The following is a 16,827-nucleotide window of genomic DNA, read 5'->3' as shown; positions in this document are numbered from 1 at the left end:
TGGTCCTTCTTGCTTTCTTTGTATGTAGAAATGTAGAATATGGAAACTTCAAGATGCCTCAAAGGTGTAGTTCTTCTTTCTTTGAGAGGATGTAGGGTCCTTGAGGTCTTCTTCTCCTTGAGATGAATATTTCTCCATAGTGCTTCTTAGATCCTTTCTCAATGCTCCTTTTGGATGATTCTTATTCAATTTGCCTTTCCTTATCTTATAAACTTGGCTCTAATACCATGTTGAGAAATCTAGGGCAACTAGATTAAGTGATTTCTCTTACTTTTATAATTCCTTGTGATGTATTTTTACTTAACTTTATTAGCTTCTTCTTTCACTTGGTTTATTATTAGTGTTCTTATCATCAAACAAATACCAAAAACTAAAGAACAATGAGATAATAGGACACAAGATATAGGTTATCAACTAGGGACAAAACCTCTCCTCTTGAGAGGAAAACCCACAAGAACTATTCTTATAGAACTTCAAATGACAAATTCTAAGACCCATGACCCTTAACCAAGACCCCTACAAGACCATGTCAAACTTCTCCTTTGAAGAACTTTCTACTAGCAAAGTCAACCCAAGTCAACCCAACTTCACAATTGTTGCAATTCTCTTCTTCGACTTCAACTTTGGACCTACAACTATGACTCCAATTTTGGCTACTACAGAAACCCTAGTTTCTAGACTTGTGGGAGAATATGGTGTCATTACCCTTCCTATCTCCTTTGCTTGAGATGGCTTCTTCTCTTAGGTAATTTAACTTGTAAGGGAGACTTCTTTTAGATGCAAATCTTGGCTTCATTGTGTGATTGTAGTTCAGTTATTTATGTAGTAATATTGATGCACTAAATTTGCACGTGTGAGTAAAGAAATCCCAAAAATAATCCTTGAAACACTTTGTTTTCACTTTCTTCTTGTCTCCCCCTTCTTTGCTTGATATGAGACTTCTTGTCTTTTGATCGAACTTCTTATATGCGAATTGATCTCCGGAACGAACATGACATCCTTGAGCCTGAGGGGGGAGGCCAACTCCCTCTAAAAGGTGATTGTACCAATCTCGGTCGCACTATATTTTCTGTTGTCTCCAAACTCAATATTCATCTGGAGATATTTCTCCTCCAGGTCACTGAAAAACTCTCTACACCCATTCATGTGGAATGAGGCACCCAAATCCAAGTTCCACATAGTGCCCATCAATGTGTTGGCCATGGATGCAATAAGGTTAATATATAACTCAAACTGTGAAGCCAAAGCTTCACCTGTTGCTGCTACAAACTCCTTCTTGCTAGAGATTTTGTGTGGACACTTAGTAGTATAGTGCTCGAATTGATGACAATTGAAGAATTTAATTTTGGACAAGTCTTTCTTCTTTCGCTCTTGGTTGGATTCAACCTTACCTTGGGACTTCTTGTAGGTTTTAACACTATATAGAAATTCCCTGCAAACGAATTCTTCAAATAGAAAAATAAACAATGGTGAGAACAAAAAACAAATATACACAGATATTTTCCCCTGGATCCCAACACCAGGACTACCAGATTGATTTTTCATTATATCCCTTTCAATGTTATAGTACATATATATACACATCGAAGCATTCATAAACCCTAACCCATTAACCCTAGATTAGAACATAACCATAGTTCCCTTGACTGGATATACAAAATACCATGGGAATAAAACCATCATTCCAAAAACCATGTGCAAAACCCATGCACAAAACCATGGGTAGGTCCTCCCACCATATTGGGTCCGCCCCACATCCTTGGGTCTGCATAAAAAAAACTTGGGGCACTGCACTGGACCTCGTGCAGGGGGGAAGTAGCTCCCACACAAACTCCATGATAGGGGTGGCTATTGCCCCCCCTGTGACCCCCTTGTTGTGCCCGACATAACTTACACTGCGTGGGGCTAGTCATGGAAACGATATAACACACACCCAACACTTCTTTCCCTTGGGCTTCATTCCTTTTATGACTAGAACAAAGTCCTCTTCCTCTTCTTTAGATGAGGTTCCATCTGCGGTATTTGACCTTATTTCCTCATGTACCAAATCGTACCATAAGTGTTCTCAATTTGGTAGTTTCTCCCTCCCATTCACCAAATCGTGATAAGTATGCCAGCTCTTGGGAAGGCCCAGAAGGGTTAGGCTTACCAGGTATTCTTCAAAAACATTTATACCAAACCCCACCAAGTTCATCACGACATTGTGTCAACTTGCTCAGATATTGTGGAATAGTGTCATTCTTCTACATCTTGATACTTCAAAGTTTATCATTGAGCGCTAGCTTCCTGTGGTCACTATTATTCTCAAACAATTCTGTCATTGCTTTCCACATTACGAATGGAGTTTATTTTCCATGGAAATTTAAGATAATTTGATCTTGTACTCCCTCCAATATTATTCTCCTCGCCTTGGCTACATATTTCTTCCACTAAACAAGGTTTTCGGCATCATAATATTGTGGTTTTGTAACATATGTCTTGATGTATTCTAGAAATCCATTATCATCCAATACCACCTCCATGCGATCCTTCAATGCAACAAAATTAGAGGTGCCTTCCAAGGCATACTCTAGCCTTAGTTCATTAAATGCCATCTTCTTAGCTCTGAAGAGATCCTGTTTCACAGAACTCCAAATTCAAACCTACTGAGAAACAACTTCAAAATTCCTACTCTAATGTGAATCCTGCTCTAATACCATGCAAACATTATGGTATATGTTTGTAATTTCTCATGAAATTTTAATCTAAATCACAAGACACAAACCTACTTTACTTCTCTATGGAATTTAATTCATAATTTAGAACAAAAATATCATACATGCAATAAGAAATCACATACATGAAAATAATATTTTTTTCCTGGGGAAAGAAATCTACTAAAAACCCCAATGCTTGCTTGCATTAATTTGATGAATATATATGTATTACAATTGTTTTGTTCAACTAAGTGCAACCTGCAAGTGCATAACCTATCCTTTTGTTCACTGAGAAGATCTAACCAAGAATTAGTCAATTTATGCCTCTTCTTGAGCCCTTATTTTCTTGCACAATTCGTGAGGAAATATGCCCCTATTAATTAGGAATTTCCTCCAAAATTCTTGCCCAATTCCTCAGGGTTGATCACCTCATCTCATGCAACACCTATACAATCAACTGGTTTACAACTACCTGATAACTTCCTTGGAAACTCGACCACAACTGGGAAACTTGTACTATTTTCATGCATGAGCTAATTATTAGTTGATTTTAGCCGATTTCAATTGAAATTAACTCAACCTAGGCTCCTCAAATTTAGAAATCACTACATGCCCCTAACTTGAATTAACTGAGCTAACTAAGTGACAAGAGCCATGTCACCTCAATGAACTCCTCCAAGTTCTTTGCTGACATGGAATTTTGAATTTTCTTAATTTAATCAAGGAAAAATCAAATTGAGAATTTCTTGCTTCATTTTTCAATAGTTCATTTGATCCAACATCACTATTTGCCTTCAAACTAGTTTCTTCAATCTTACATAATGACCAAATTTCATTGAATGGAATACCTTCCTTCTTTCCATAAATACCTGATACAAAGTTACCCCATTCATTAGGTAGTGCATTGAGAACAACAATGTCATCTCTTTTTCAGACATTATTTCCCCCAACTCTTATATTTGGTCTCTTATTTGATATGCCGTCATAAGATATGAGGCTATCCCTTATTCCTTTGATACCTTCATCTTGTATAGCTTGGTTCTCAAAGATATAACTTCTCCAATTGTGCTTATGGAGAACAATTCTACTAGCTTATCATAGACTTCTTTCGATTTCTCCAACTTTGCTACATAAGGGATGAGGGGATCCTTGATTGATTCTATAAGGATTCTTTGAGCCCTTATTTCCCCTTTCATATACTTCATTGGTGCTTGAGCTTGTTGTTGAGATGTGGTTTGGAGACATTACCCTTGACATATTCAATGACTTTATTTTCTATGAGGATAAAATCTATGCTCTTCTTCCATGCAAGGAAGTTCAATGACCCAACCAATTTGTTGCTTTCCTTGCAAAATGAATTCATTTTGATAGTAGATTTAAACATAGATATAAATATACTTGTCAAATGAAGACGCTCCTTTGATGATGATGTCTTCAACTTGATTCCTTCTTGATGGCATTGATAATAGAAGATGTCTTCCTTTCAAGTATGCCTTGAAAAGTGATCCTTTCTTTTTCAATGAGAAGAAGATAAATTTGATTTCCTTGATGGTGATGGAAATGCTTCTTCTTGCTTTCTTTGGATGTAGAAATTAAGAATATGGGAACTTCCAGATGCTTCAAATGTGTAGTTCTTCTTTCTTTGAGAGGAGGTGGGTCCTTGAGGTCTTCTTCTCCTTGAGATGAATATTTCTCCTTAGTTCTTCTTATATCCTTTCTTAATGCTCCTTTTAATGATCCTTACTCAAGCTGCCTTTCCTTGTCTTGTCAACTTTGCTCTGATACCATGTTGAGAAATCTAGGGCAACTAGATTAAGTGATTTCTAGTACTTTGATAACTCCTTGTGATGTATTTTTACTTAACTCTATTATCTTCTTCTTTCACTTGATTTATTATTAGTGTTCTTATCATAAAAAAACTACCAAACAATAAGGAACAATGAGACAAGAGGACACAAGATATAGGCGATCACCCAAGGCCAAAACCTCTCCTCTTGAGAGGAAAACCCACAAGAACTATTCTTATAGAACTTCAAATGACAAATTCGAAGACCTATGACCCTTGACCAAGACCCCTCCAAGGCCAAGTCAAAATTCTCCTTTGAAGAACTTTCTTCTATCAAAGTCAACCCAAGTCAACCCAGCTTCACAATTGTTGTAATTCTCTTCTTCGACCTCAACTTCGGACCTGCAACTATAACTGCAATTTCGGCTACTGTAGAAACCCTGGTTTCTACACGTGTGGGAGAATATGGTGTCATTACCCTTTCTCTCTCCTTCGCTTGATGACTTCTTCTCTTAGGTAATTCTGATCGCAAGGGAGACTTCATGTAGAGACAAATATTGGCTTCTTTGTGTGAGTGTAATTTAGTTCTTGATGTACCAATATTGATGCCCTAACTTTGCATATGTGAGCAAAGAAAGCCCAAAAAAATCCTTGAAATACTTTGTTTTATCTTTATTCTTGTCTCCTCCTTTGCTTGATATCAAACTTCTTCTTGTATTTTGATCGAACTTCTTAGATGTGAATTGATGTCCTTTGAATGAGGTCGAGTACTCCTATTGATAGGCTTCTTCGAGTTACCTAATAGTCCAACTTGTTCCTCTTGGCAGACCAACTTATGATCCTTTGAAGGTTGACTTATTGTAGTATTATGACAAGGTCTCGAAGGGTCTTTAACTCTAATTTTCACTTAAATAATTTTTTCTTTACAATATCCAACATGCCCAAAAGGGTCTTCCATATATGACATTGATTCAATTGACTTTTAGACTCAATGACAAACCCTAGAAGCACTCAATGGGTGCTTGACCTATAAAAATAAATTTTCCTTTTGTGCAAGTGCTTGACAAGGAAAGCACATGGGGATTCTTCGATGGTGCTTGCCAAAGACATCCTCCCTCTTATAGGGTTGGGGTTGTGTTGTTCCTTAGGAAAAATTCACTACATCGATATTTGATATACCTTGAGTAGAGGAAAAAATTATAGATCTAAATTCATCACTCAAAAGTTTCTTTTAGCTATAGTGTAAGAAAAAGGGATCAGAAAAATGCAGGTATTGGGATATTCTAGGCTTGCTATTTGTTGGTCTCTCAAGAAGATTATTGTGAAAATTGTGTTTTGTTGGGTGTGGAGCCTGATTATCTTCTATAGTACCAGCATATTGGACCCCAGTTCAAAATGGGGCGGCAACGCCGCCCGTAAAATGATCGCTGCCGCCCCCCCCTGGCGGGGGATTTCGGGGGCAGCGCCCCCGAAGCTAAAAACAGCTGTAAAATTTCCTTGTAAAAGTATAGTAATTTCTAGTCAATCTGGGCCGTTCATTAGGCGGATGATCTGACGGTAGAACTTATGTTTAGTTTAGGGTTTTTTGCCCTAGAAGGCAACCCCTCTCTTTATATGAGGGCATTGTATTTGAGGCTGTGATATAGATGTGTATTCGGTGAGCGAGAAACATAGAGGTGAGACTGTGAGAGGAAACAGAGGATATTACAGCGGTTTTGCTGTAGGTTGTATCTCTTCATTTTGCTGGTTAATAGAAAGGAAGGACTGGCTGTTCGGGGTGGACGTAGCCCAAACTGGGTGAACCACGTATATCTGTGTCTCTCTTGTTTTGTGCGTTTTCTGTGTTTATATTTCTGCAATATTTTATGTGTTCCATTGCTCCGTAATATATAATTTTCTAACAACTGGTATCAGAGCCGAAGGTCTATTTGGCTGATAAACTCGCAGGAAAGAAGGGTTCCTGGTTCGAGTGGGAGCAATGGCGGAAGATGGTAAGTTTAGGGTCGAGAAATTTAACGGCCAAAACTTCTCGCTGTGGAAGATGCAGATGGAAGATTATCTGTATCAGAAAGATCTATACCTACCATTGGGCGGAAAAACAAAGATGCCGACGGGTATGAAAGACGAAGAATGGAACCTTCTCGATAGAAAGGCACTCGGAACAATACGGTTGTGTCTTGTTGCGTCAGTCGCCTTCAACATTTCGAAGGAAACCACGACAGAGGGTTTGATGCAGACGTTGTCGAAACTATATGAAAAACCCTCGGCCTCAAACAAGGTATTTCTTATGAAACGGTTATTTAATATGAATATGTCGGAAGGTGGATCTGTTGCAAACCATTTAAATGATTTTAATACAGTTACAAGCCAGTTAAGTTCTGTAGGGGTAAACTTTGATGATGAAGTTAGAGCTCTGTTATTCTTGTGCTCATTACCAGAAAGTTGGAATGGTTTGGTAATGGCCATTAGTAACTCCGTTTCTGGATCTAGTACTTTAAAGTTTGATGATGTTGTCGGTGCTATCCTTAGCGAGGAAATGTGACGGAAAAGCTCCGGTGAGACATCGGGAAATGCTTTGAGTGCAGAGTCTAGAGGAAGAAAAATGGAAAGAGGAAAGAGCTCAGGATATCGCAGTAAATCAAGGAAAGGCAGATCCAAGTCTAGATCAGGGATAGTGTGCTGGAAATGTGGAAAGAAAGGACACCTAAAGAAAGACTGTAGATCTCGGAAGGGAAAAGAAGGAGATGCACAGCAAGAAAACAATCATGAAGCAAATGTGACAGGTGAGGTGTTACAAGATGCTTTGATTCTTTCTTTCGAAAATATTACTGATTCCTGGGTGGTAGATTCAGGGGCCTCATTCCATGCCACAGCTGAAAAGAAATACTTTTATGACTATGTTCAAGGAGATTTTGGACAAGTTCGTCTGGGTGATGACAAACCCTGTAAAATTGTTGGAATGGGTAAGGTTCTTGTAAAACAGCAGAATGGAAACCAATGGCTACTAAAGGAGGTAAGGCATGTTCCAGATCTAAAGAAAAATCTGATTTCAACAGGGCAGTTAGGCAGTGAAGGTTGTGTGACAACTTTCACAGATAAAGCTTGGAAGGTCACAAAAGGAGCCCTGGTAATAGCAAAAGGTGAAAAGGTTGGTACATTGTATTTATGCAATGGTATTTCCAACTCTGTTAATGCTTTGACTTCCAAAGGAGCAGATGCAGCATTATGGCATCATAGGCTCGGACACATGAGTGAAAAAGGGATGAAGATTCTTCACTCAAGGAATTTGTTGCCAGGTTTGAAGAATGTTGATTTGGACTTCTGTGAGAACTGCATTTATGGAAAACAGAAGAGAGTCAGATTTCTCAGAGTTGGGAAAGAAAAGAAGAACGAAAAATTAGAGCTTGTGCATACAGACGTATGGGGACCTGCTCAGGTATCATCTCTTGGTGGCTCTCGTAATTATGTTACTTTTATTGATGATGCAACTAGAAAAACTTGGATTTATTGTATTAAGAATAAATCTGATGTATTTGATACTTTCAAGAAATGGAAAGCTTTGGTTGAGATTGAGACAGGAAAGAAATTGAAGTGTCTTAGATCAGACAATGGAGGTGAATATTGCAGCAAAGAGTTTGATAGGTACTGTTCAGAGCATGGAATTCGCAGAGAGAAGACAGTTCCAAGAACACCACAAGAAAATGGTGTGTCAGAAAGGATGAACAGAACAATCATGGAGCGTGCAAGGTGCATGAGATTGCATGCAGGATTGCCTTTACAGTTTTGGGCAGATGCTGTAGATACTGCTGTTTATCTAATAAACAGAGGGCCTTCAAGTTCATTGGATGGTGGTGTTCCAGAGGAAGCATGGACAGGTAAGAAGGTAAACTACTCTATTTTAAAGACTTTTGGTTGTGAGGCCTTTGTCCATATTGATAAAGAAAATAGAACAAAGCTTGAGGCAAAGTCAAAGAAATGTACCTTTATTGGATATGGTGTTAATGATTTTGGTTATCGCTTATATGATTACGAAAATCACAAAATCATTAGGAGCAGAGATGTAATATTCAATGAAAAGGTCTTGTATAAGAATCAGTTGCAGGAAAAGAAACAGGAAAAGGAAAACAAGGAATACGCAGTCCTTGATGAAATCACTGAAAAAGCAAAGGTGCCTGAAAATAATAATAATCAACAACCACAACAACAACAACCACCACAACAGCAACAGGCACCCCAAACACCTGAAAGTGGTGTTAGAAGATCTACCAGGATAGGTAGACCTCCTGAACGATACTCTCCTTCATTATATTATTTATTGTTGACTGATTCCGGTGAACCTGAATGTTATGAAGAAGCAATGCAGGTTGAAAACAAGAAGAAGTGGGAGGTAGCCATGGAAGAAGAGATGGACTCCTTAATGCATAACCAAACTTGGGATTTAGTCAGGTTGCCTGCAGGAAAAACTACATTGAAGAATAAATGGGTTTACAGGCTGAAGGAAGAAGATGGAGGAAAGCAAAGGTACAAAGCTAGACTTGTGGTGAAGGGGTTTGCACAGAAGAAAGGTATTGATTTTGATGAAATATTTTCTCATGTTGTTAAAATGACTTCAAACAGAACTATTTTAAGCCTTGTAGCAGCTGAAGATTTGCATCTTGAGCAGTCAGATGTAAAGACAGCCTTTCTCATGGGGATTTGGAGGAAGAGATATATATGCAGCAGCCACAAGGATATGAGGTGAAAGGGAAGGAGAAACTTGTGTGCAGGTTGAAGAAGAGCTTGTATGGTTTAAAACAGGCTCCAAGGCAGTGGTATCTAAAATTTGACAAGTTTATGTCTGAACAAGGTTATATTAGATGTCACTCTGATCATTGTGTTTATTATCTGAAAAAGCAAAATGATGGCAGCTATATTATATTGTTATTGTATGTAGATGACATGCTTGTTGCAGGATCTAACATGCAGGAAATAAATGTGCTCAAAAGAAAATTGGCAAATTCATTTGCAATGAAGGATTTGGGTGCTGCAAAACAAATCCTTGGTATGAGAATAACTAGAGACAGGAAAAATAGAAAATTAACATTGTCTCAGAATGAGTACATACAAAAGGTGTTGAAAAGATTTAACATGCAAAATGCAAAACCTGTTAGTACACCTTTTGCTAGCCATTTCAAACTTAGCAAAGAAATGTGCCCAAAGACCCAAGAAGACATGGATTATATGTCTAAAGTTCCATATGCATCAGCAGTTGGAAGTTTAATGTATGCAATGGTCTGCACAAGGCCTGATATTGCACATGCAGTGGGAGTTGTAAGCAGGTACATGAACAATCCAGGAAAGGAACATTGGATGGCAGTGAAATGGATTCTCAGATATTTGAGAGGTACCACAAATCAGGCATTATGCTTTGGTGGTTCAAACATATCCCTACAAGGATATGTTGATGCAGATATGGCAGGTGACAGAGATAATAGGAGGAGCACTACAGGATATGTATTTACTGTCAAAGGAACAGCTGTCAGTTGGGTTTCAAAAATCCAAAGTGTTGTTGCACTTTCAACAACAGAAGCAGAGTATGTTGCTGCTACAGAGGCTAGTAAAGAAATGATTTGGTTACAAAGGTTTATGGGTGAATTGGGTAAGGAGCATGATATGGGCACGTTATACAGTGATAGTCAAAGTGCCATTCATCTTGCAAAGAACTCAGCATTTCATTCCAGGACAAAACACATACAGCTCAAGTACCATTTCATACGATCAGTATTGGAAGATGGAGAGTTGAAGCTGGAAAAGATACACACTAGCCAGAACCCTGCAGATATGCTAACAAAAGTTGTAACCAGGGAGAAACTGAGAATATGCTCAGTTTCAGTTGGTCTTCAAGGATGACGATGAAGATGAGAAACAGCCAGGTCCAAAGAGGAGTCATTGTCCAGCAAATGGAGCAGCGGTGGAGTTGCTACAATCAGTCTCCAAGTGGGAGATTGTTGGGTGTGGAGCCTGATTATCTTCTATAGTACCAGCATATTGGACCCCAGTTCAAAATGGGGCGGCAACGCCGCCCGTAAAATGATCGCTGCCGCCCCCCCCTGGCGGGGGGTTTCGGGGGCAGCGCCCCCGAAGCTAAAAACAACTGTAAAATTGCCTTGTAAAAGTATAGTAATTTCTAGTCAATCTGGGCCGTTCATTAGGCGGATGATCTGACGGTAGAACTTATGTTTAGTTTAGGGCTTTTTGCCCTAGAAGGCAACCCCTCTCTTTATATGAGGGCATTGTATTTGAGGCTGTGATATAGATGTATATTCGGTGAGCGAGAAACATAGAGGTGAGACTGTGAGAGGAAACAGAGGATATTACAGCGGTTTTGCTGTAGGTTGTATCTCTTCATTTTGCTGGTTAATAGAAAGGAAGGACTGGCTGTTCGGGGTGGACGTAGCCCAAACTGGGTGAACCACGTATATCTGTGTCTCTCTTGTTTTGTGCGTTTTCTGTGTTTATATTTCTGCAATATTTTATGTGTTCCATTGCTCCGTAATATATAATTTTCTAACATGTTTGTGGACATATTGTTATAGGATGGTGTGTATTCTAGATGATTACTTGAGTAGTTATGTTTTAGTCACATATATGAGGATATGAATACATAAGCATATGAGCTTTGTAAAGAAGCTATCTACATTCTTGCTAGGGTATTTGGTTATTATGAATATAAATATGGAGTGAGATCCTGAGGAAATGGAATTCCAATTTTAATCTTTTTTGGTGAAAGCAAGGAATGTGGTTATGAACTTATGAGAAGTAGCATCTTCCATAGTAATGTATTTATAAAAAAGTTATTAGGCCATTTTATCAAACAAAAAAAGATTGTAATAAAAACACACTTTGATAATTAATTCATCATTCTTAAAAAAAAAAATCAATCAAAACAACTTAAATAAATCTTAATATAAGAACAAAACTTATATATATATATATATATATATATATATATATATATATATAAATAAATTAAAAACAATAATAATAATAACATTTTTATTAATAATTAAAAAAGCATACTAATAATATTAATTTCATATATATATATATATATACAAAATAAATATTATTATATAAAATTTAAATATTAATCTAAATTCTAAATATAATATAATAATAATTAGAAATATGTTTGCAATGATTCTAGCACTAACATAGTGAGTATAAATATCAATAACCTGTATTTTTTTTAATAAAGGTTATAAAAAATGGTATCTAAATGTGAATGTTGTGTATTCGTTCTTATTAAATAACAAAGTTATTTTTAATAATGGATTTGGAAATATTTGAAATATTTATGTGTGATTTTAAAATTTTGTTATTAATTTATAAATTATAATAAAATTATAAATAATTTGTTTTGTTTATATAATTTTGGATAGATGATGGTGATCAGTGATTTTGTTAAGATATTTTTTTTTTATAAAATTATTAATTTAATTTTTTGTTCTAATTAGAATGATATATTAAACATAATAAAGATATAGTCTCATTGAACTTATAAAAAAAAAAAGTTTAATTTTATTTAAGATATATCATATTAATATTAACATAATATTTTTTTTTAAATAAATATATTGTTATTAAATATTATATTATATTTTATGTCAAATTAATTTAAATAAATTTTAAGAATTTACATATTATCTATATATTTTTAAAGAATTGTATTTGAAATTAAATATACATTTTTTGATTGATAAATCTAATGTTATGATAAATATTTATTTTTGAAATTTGATTTATTTAGATTCCAAATAATTGTGACAAATTGAACATGTGACCTCATTCTTTACACTTTATGGGTTGTCATACCAAGATAAAGTGAAGCAAATCTCTTTGGTTAATAATATTGTTGCATGTTTTCTAAAAAGTATATATATTTAATTCATATATTAATAATATGTGTAATTAATAATAATAGTAAAAATTTAAAATCAATTTATAATATGCTTATGTTTTATGATTTCTTTTACTTTGTGCAATGTGAAATGTATAATAAGTTAACTATTTTGATGTTTTTCATGGAATGATATTTATCTAACTTTTCCCGCTATTTGATTTACATGGTTACACTATTTTTTACATTAAATAAATTAGTCCATAATAAATTTAAAAATTGAATAATATATTTTATAGAATAATTAAATATTTGTAAATTAAAGTGATCAACTTTAATTAGAAATAAATTGTTAAACTATAAATTAAATTAATTTATCCTTTTTATTAGAGGAATAAAAAATGTATGAAACAATGATGGATTCTCATCGTTACTACTATAACCTAACTTGTACCCTTCCACATAAATAGGAAGAATTTAATCCTTCATCATGGGATCATTAATTAATTTTGTGTTTTTAAAAATTAATTTTAAAACTAAGTATTACATTTAAAATTTTATTTATATTCAAAATGAAAATAAAAATTATTTTCATTTTTAATATATATAATTTTAATATAATCTTTATATACTCAATTTAAATAATAAAATATATAAGACTCTATATTAAAAGTGAAATTTCAAAATAAAATAACTATTTATTCAATGTGTGTATTATTTCTTTTGAAATTTTCAATAAATATGTAAATATCATTTCTATATATAGATTTTGTAAAAAAAATAAAAAATAAAAAACCTGTGAGATTGACATGCATTGATGATAATATTGATTTTAATGTAGTCCATGGGTGGGTGTCTCACAGATTGCTAACCAATAAATATTGCCAATTAATATACGGGTTTACTAAAATCGAAATTCGAGTTTATTAAAATTTGGATATTTTTATCTTCATGGCTGATTTGCTGAATATTTGACCATTAAACTGTAGTGGATTATTTAACCACATCTATATCCATCAAATTAAAATTATTTAACCATGTCTATATCCATCAAATTACCGAATATTCAATGAGCTAACAATCATAAACTCAAGGTTAAAATCTTAAATCGCCAATATAAATGCCTCATCTATAATTCACCATTTCCTAATACATCTAAAAGGAAATAATGCATTATGTTGGGCCATTTCAAATAGTGTATTAACTTATTTGACATTTTCAATAAAAAATAACGATAGTCAAGTCAATTACATATATAAATTAATGATAGCTATATTAACATATCCATATATAAAGTTGGAATTACAATTTTAAGTGTTCTATTAAATTTGGACATTTAAGTGAGTGCAATAACCAATCTGAAATATTCAAATTACATTCTTATATATAGAATTTGCTAACAAAATTTCATGAGATTTGTTTATGTGGATGGTGATATTCATTTTAATAAAAAATTTAATTTTGTGAAAAAAATAAAATATATATATATATATAAACAAACATTGTATAGCAAATTAATTAATAAAATCTACTAAATTTAAAATAATTTTATATCTCATTACTTATAGAGAAATAATATCATATATATCAATATAAAGACACTTAAATTTAAAGTAATCTTAAATCTAATGAAGATGATTATTATTTTCTATTAGTTAGTTTTTATATAATAATTATTCATACAAATTTACATAAATGTAAAAATACGTAATAAATAAATTTAGAAATATGTATGGACATGAATTTATGTTTAATGGATTAGGTTTTTAATATGGATATCAATTACTGAAAAAAGATGTTTTTAAGTTTTTCATTAAATTATAAATTATTGTTCATATAAAGCATATTATAAACTTGTGAATAAAAGATTTAATTTATAAAAAAAAATTATGATTTTTTTTAAATTATATATTATTTTCATATAAATTATAAAATTTTTATTAGTAATATTTTTTTATACCAAAAATTTTGAGAGATTTATTCTATAGCTCAGTATAATGTGTAACACTGTTAAGTCCTCATCAAAATTGAAATTTTGTTATATCAGCCAAAAAAATAATAACTATACAAAATATTTAAATAATGTCATTTCATAAATAAAAAAATTACAATGAAAAAATTAGACCTTTCTAAGCTTATGTTAGATCAGTATTTAAAATAAATCTATGCTGGTTTAAAACACAAAAGTACAGATCAGCAAACTAATCTATACCACTGTCATACAGTATGTCATCTCTACGGTATGGTATAGGATAGGGATAAATATCATGAGGCCACATTGCTAAGCAGGTAAGAAGAAAAGAGGAAGACATGATGAGTATGGCTCAGAATGATCTTTTCATTCCACTCTGCTTTCTTCATCCTAGACAGTCTCTGCTTCTGTTTCTGCTCATCCAAACTAAACTCATTCTTCATCATCCTTCCCATCAGATTTGGGACTTTCAAATCACAAAAAAAACCAGAATCATCCGTTCAAATGACTAATCGCACTAATGTTCCAGGGCTAGAGGATAAGGGAACAGGGCAGACAACTCGTGATTCACCCAGAAACAGAGGATTAATATACTCTGGATTGTTGGACATAAATCCAAGTCCAAGTTTAAATTCTTTCTGTTTTTTCTTTTACTTTCATATCTCTTAGGCTTTTGCTGTCTTTGTTGGGTCGATCCCACATTCAAGCTGTGTAAGCCATCCTCGGCCCTGTTTTATGTCTAGATGTTTTCCTTTCTTGGTGAAAGATTTGTTTGTGTCAGGTTTTGTAAGATGTTGTCAATGAAATATGTCTATTTCTTGTTGCAGATGGCCGCAGCGAGGAGATGGTTTACAGAGATGTATCTTTGCAAACGCGAACTGCTCTCCCAAACCTGAAGCCATCGAAAATCCAGAAAGAGGTCTTCCAGTCAAGATCGAACCCTCAACACTGCTGTGTGAGATGTTCTTCTCTCATCGATGGTAAACAACCACCTAATCGCCGCAATAAATGAGTACACAGGCAAGTATGATGATGAAACTAATTTGAGCATATTTATTGTTTTCTGCTTTCTCAGGTGTAGGTGTAGAAAAAGTTAATACAACTATAAGGTATGGCAATGAAATTTTGTGCTGCGATCGTTCACACTTGAGGACAGACGTATGTTATTTGATCGGGGATGTGCGAACCCACACTCAATCTTCCTCTGTTTTCCTTTATTCCCCTGAGAATAAAAGTACTGAAGAGGAGAAAATCAGGCCATATACACGCAAATGGGAGAGCAGTGTTATGAACACGATTGATGATGTCACTCTCAAAATACTGAGCCGGAGAGATCATGAGAGTGAGCAACAAAATTCGTGCCGAGTGCAGCACTCGGTGCCTGCAGTGGTGTTCTCAACTGGAGGGTACACAGGAAAGGTTTACCATGAGTTCAACGATGGTTTATTGCCTCTCTATATAACTTCGTTGTGTTCATCCTTGAATACCATGAGTGGTAGATGATGAAATACCAAGATATTGTGAAGCAGCTGAGCAAGTGCCCAGTTATTGATTTCAGGGGAGATAAAAGAGTTCATTGTTTTCCAGAGATGATAGTGGGGATCAAAGATACATGACGAGTTAACTGTGGAGTCATTGCTCATGAAAACAGGTAATACCATCAGGGACTTTCAGTCGCCCCTTGCCAAGGCATATGCTCCCCCTAAATTAAGACCTATGGCTGGATTTACAAACCTGATTAACGAATCCTCTACTGTTCCTCCTTATGGATTAAACACTACTTCTGCATCTCTGAACATTAGCAACGTTTTAGTGCCCAGCTCTTTGAAGCCCAAAGTCGTAATAATTTCTCGGCCGAAATCGAGAATATTGTTGAATGAGAAATGAATTGTGTCATTGGCCCACAAAATTGGAGTTGTTTTTTGCGATTTTTTTAGAGTTTGTTGTATTAGAATTTTGGAGTTTTCTTTAGTGCTTTTTTTTAGAGTTTTTTGTATTAAAATTTTGAGGTGAAATTTTGATTTATTTTATTTAAATTAGTTTTTATAGATTTAGCACTAGGAAAAAAATTTAGGGCACTTTTATTGTGTAGAAGTTACTCAAGCTTATGATTTCAATAAATTTTTACAAGATTTTAGAAGAATTAGACAAGAAAAAGATTTTAGAGGAATTAGACAAGAAAAACTTGGTAAAAAATCACACTAAAACAATTGGAAGAAAATTAGATTCTAATGGGAAATCTTAAATCCCAAACCAACCACAGACAGGGTAGAGATGTTCAGAATGTTTTGATTTTGAATTCATGATGAGAATGATCTAAAATGCTATTTCCACTTTTCTCTATCTCACCTTAATAACATAGAACTAAAATGAAAAAAGAAACCTAACATGACATTTATGCTAATAAACGACTTAATTTAGCGATGAGACATCATAAGCTCTGCAACATGTTGTATGCAATAAATAGGTGTATTTACTCAAAACTTCATCAACT

The 16,827-nt window shown here is 34.4% G+C and overlaps 1 pseudogene across 1 annotated transcript; it reads left to right on the top strand.

Moving 5' to 3' along the window:
- Positions 1-14,679: 14,679 nt before the first annotated feature.
- On the top strand, positions 14,680-16,220 carry LOC149148379 (alpha-1,3-arabinosyltransferase XAT3-like; annotated as a pseudogene). The gene is made up of 3 exons (XR_016263195.1): positions 14,680-15,044; positions 15,161-15,313; positions 15,409-16,220. The product of XR_016263195.1 is annotated as an alpha-1,3-arabinosyltransferase XAT3-like (transcript).
- The last annotated feature ends 607 nt before the right edge of the window (positions 16,221-16,827 follow it).

Source organism: Pinus tabuliformis, chromosome 9, assembly GCF_031772625.1.
Source record: "Pinus tabuliformis cultivar Carrire ecotype Pingquan chromosome 9, CPIR1, whole genome shotgun sequence".
NCBI lineage: Eukaryota > Viridiplantae > Streptophyta > Pinopsida > Pinales > Pinaceae > Pinus > Pinus tabuliformis.
The sequence above is the reverse complement of the archived record's forward strand: the minus strand, read 5'-3'. Positions and strand labels throughout refer to the sequence as shown.